Here is a 4,420-nt window from a genome sequence, read left to right on the forward strand (position 1 = left end):
AGAGATCCGTTCGCCATCGTCATTTGTTAACGAATCGACTTAAAGCCAGATCGTCACATTGGCCGCTCTCCTCTCTGAAACGGTTGTACTTATCGTCTGCAAAGCTACGTCGCGTGCTGCGGTATGTGGAGACACTAAAAGCACCATAGTAGAACACAGATGAAGATTCTAAGTTGATGTAATAGCCAGTAAGAAGTAGTACAAGTCAAGTTTTAGGTATCGATTATAGACTTTTTAGCTGGCTTTGGTGCCTTGGACATGAGCTAGGACCTTAAGATTCTGCATGAAAGGAGGACTAACAGCCGCCTTGCACGTGAGAATGTGAAAAGTGTTCATATGTAGTAAAAACCTGAGAAATCCGACCGTTTTCGTCATTTGTTATCGAATCGACTTAAAGCCAGTTCGTCACATTGGCCGCTCTTCTCTCTGAAACGGTTACATTAATCGTCTGCAAAGGTATGTCGCGTGCTGCGGTATGCGGGGACACTAAAAGCACCATAGTAGAACACAGATGAAGCTTATAAGTTGATGTAATAGCCAGTAAGAGGTAGTACAATTCAAGTTTAAGGTATCGATTATTAAATTTTAGCTGGCTTTGGTGCCTTGGACATGAGCTAGGACCTTAAGATTCTGCATGAAAGGAGGACTAGCAGCCGAGATGCATGGGAGAATGTGAAAAGTGTTCATATGTAGTAAAAACCTGAGAAATCCGTTCGTTATCGTCATATATTACCGAATCGACTTAAAGCCGGATCGTCACATTGGCCGGTCTTCTCCCTGAAACGGTTGTACTTATCGTCCGCAAAGCTATGTCGCGTGCTGCGGTATATGGAGACACTAAAATCACCTTAGTAGGACACAGATGAAGCTTCTAAGTTGATGTAATAGCCAGTAAGAAGTAGTACAAGTCAAGTTTTAGGTATCGATTATTGACGTTTTAGCTGGCTTTGGTGCCTTGGACATGAGCTAGGACCCTAAGAATCTGCATGAGAGGGAGACTAGCAGAAAAGTTGCACGGGAGAATGTGAAATGTGCTCATATGTAGTATTAACCTGAGAAATCCGTCCGTTTCCGTCTTTTGTTATCGAGTCGACTAAAGGCCAGATCGTAACATTGTCCGCCCTTCTCTCTGAAACGGCTGTACTTATCATCTGAAAGCTATGTCGCGTGCTGCGGTATGTGGAGACACTAAAAGCACCATAGTAGAACACAGATGAAGCTTCTAAGTTGATGTAATAGCCAGTAAGAAGTAGTACAATTCCAGTTTTAGGTATCGATTATTGACTTTTTAGCTGGCATTGGTGCCTTGGACATGAGCTAGGACCTTAAGATTCTGCATGAAAGCAGGACTAGCAGCCGAGTTGCACTGGAGAATGTGAAAAGTGTTCATATGTAGTAAAAACCTGAGAAATCCGTCCGTTTTCGTCGTTTGTTATCGAATCGACTTAAAGCCTGATCGTCACATTGGGCGCTCTTCTCTCTGAAACGGTTGCACTTATCGTCTGAAAAGCTATGTCGCGTGCTGCAGTATGCGGAGACACTAAAAGCAGCATAGTAGAACACAGATGAAGCTTCTAAGTTGATGTAATAGCTAGTAAGAAGTAGTACAATTGAAATTTTAGATATCGATTATTGACCTTTTAGCTGGCTTTGGTGCCTTGGACATGAGCTATGTCCTTACGAATCTGCATGAGAGGAGGACTAGCAGAAAAGTTGCACGGGAGAATGTGAAAAGTGTTAATATGTAGTATTAACCTGAGAAATCCGTCCGTTTTCGTCTTTTGTTATCGAATCGACTTAAAGCCAGATCGTCACATTGGCCGCTCTCCTCTCTGAAACGGTTGTACTTATCGTCTGCAAAGCTATGTCGCGTGCTGCGGTATGTGGAGACACTAAAAGCACCATAGTAGAACACAGATGAAGCTTCTAAGTTGATGTAATAGCTAGTAAGAAGTAGTACAATTTAAATTTTAGATATCGATTATTGACTTTTTAGCTGGCTTTGGTGCCTTGGACATGAGCTAGGACCTTAAGATTCTGCATGAAAGGAGGACTAGCAGCCGAATTGCACGGGAGATTGTGAAAAGTGTTCATATGTAGTAAAAACCTGAGAAATCCGTCCGTTTTCGTAATTTTTTATGGAATCGACTTAAAGCCAGGTCGTCACATTGGCATCTCTTCTCTCTGAAACGGTTGTACATATCGTCTGCAAAGCTATGTCGCGTGCTGCGGTATGTGGAGACACTAAAAGCACCATACTAGAACACAGATGAAGCTTCTAAGATGACGTAATAGCCAGTAAGAATTAGTACAATACCAGTTTTAGGTATCGATTATTGACTTTTTAGCTGGCTTTGGTGCCTTGGACATGACCTAGGACATTAAGATTCTGCATGAAAGGAGGACTAGCAGCCGAATTGCACGGGAGAATGTGAAAAGTGTTCATATGTAGTAAAAACCTGAGAAATCCTTCCGTTTTCGTCATTTGTTAACGAATCGACTTAAAGCCAGATCGTCACATTGGCCGCTCTCCTCTCTGAAACGGTTGTACTTATCGTCTGAAAGGTATGCCGCGTGCTGCGGTATGCAGAGACACTAAATGCACCATAGTAGAACACAGATGAAGCTTCTAAGTTGATGTAATAGCCAGTAAGAAGTAGTAAAATTCAAGTTTTAGGTATCGATTATTGACTTTGTAGCTGGCTTTGGTGCCTTGGACATGAGCTAGGACCTTAAGATTCTGCATGAAAGAAGGACTAGCAGCCGAGTTGTACGGGAGAATGTGAAAAGTGTTCATATGTAGTAAAAACCTGAGAAATCCATACGTTTTCGTCATTGGTTATCGATTCGTCTTAAAGCCAGATCGTCACATTGGCCGCTCTTCTCTTTGAAACGGATGTACTTATCGTCTGCAAAGCTATGTCGCGTGCCGCGGTATGTGGAGACACTAAAAGCACCATAGTAGACCACAGATGAAGCTTCTAAGTTGATGTAATAGCTAGTAAGAGGTAGAACAATTCAAGTTTTAGGTATCGATTATTGACTTTATAGCTGGATTTGGTGCCTTGGACATGAGCTAGGACCTTAAGATTCTGCATGAAAGGAGGACTAGCAGCCGAGTTGCACGGGAGGATGTGAAAAGTTTTCATATGTAGTAAAAACCTGAGAAATCCGTCCATTTTCGTAATTTGTAATCGAATCGACTTAAAACCGGATCGTGACATTGGCCGCTCTTCTCTCTGAAACGGTTGTACTTATCGTCTGAAAGCTATGTCGCGTGCTGCGGTATACGGAGACACTAGAAGCACCATAGTAGAGCACAGATGAAGCTTCTAAGATGATGTAATAGCCAGTTACAATTAGTACAATACCAGTTTTAGGTATCGATTATTAAGTGTTTAGCTGGCTTTGGTGCCTTGCACATGAGCTAGGACCTTAAGATTCTGCATGAAAGGAGGACTAGCAGCCGAATTGCACGGGAGATTGTGAAAAGTGTTCATATGTAGTAAAAACCTGAGAAATCCGTCCGTTTTCGTCATTTTTTATGGAATCGACTTAAAGCCAGGTCGTCACATTGGCATCTCTTCTCTCTGAAACGGTTGTACATATCGTCTGCAAAGCTATGTCGCGTGCTGCGGTATGTGGAGACACTAAAGCACCATACTAGAACACAGATGAAGCTTCTATGTTGATGTCATAGCTAGTAAGAAGTAGTACAATTGAAATTTTAGATATCGATTATTGACTTTTTAGCTGATTTTGGTGCCTTGGACATGAGCTAGGATCTTAAGATTCTGCATGAAAGGAGGACTAGCAGCCGAGTTGCACGGGAGATTGTGAAAAGTGTTCATATGTAGTAAAAACCTGAGAAATCCGTCCGTTTTCGTAATTTTTTATGGAATCGACTTAAAGCCAGATCGTCACATTGGCCGCTCCTCTCTCTGAAACGGTTGTACTTGTCGTCTGAAAGCTATGTCGCGTGCTGCGGTATGCGGAGACACTAAAAGCACCATAGTAGAACACAGATAAAGCTTCTAAGATGATGTAATAGCCAGTAAGAATTACTACAATACCAGTTTTAGGTATCAATTATTGACTTTTTAGCTGGCTTTGGTGCCTTGGACATGACCTAGGACATTAAGATTCTGCATGAAAGGAGGACTAGCAGCCAAATTGCACAGGAGAATGTGAAAAGTGTTCATATGTAGTAAAAACCTGAGAAATCCGTCCGTTTTCGTCATTTGTTATGGAATCGACTTAAAGCCACATCGTCACATTGGCCGCTCTTCCCTCTGACGCTGTTGTACTTATCGTCTGCAATGCTATGTCGCGTGCTGCGGTATGCGCAGACACTTAAAGCACCATAGTAGAACACAGATGAAGCTTCTAAGTTGATGTAATAGCCAGTAAGAAATAGTAC

This window comes from Schistocerca gregaria, unplaced genomic scaffold (assembly GCF_023897955.1).
Source record: "Schistocerca gregaria isolate iqSchGreg1 unplaced genomic scaffold, iqSchGreg1.2 ptg000492l, whole genome shotgun sequence".
In the NCBI taxonomy this organism is placed as follows: Eukaryota; Metazoa; Arthropoda; class Insecta; order Orthoptera; family Acrididae; genus Schistocerca; species Schistocerca gregaria.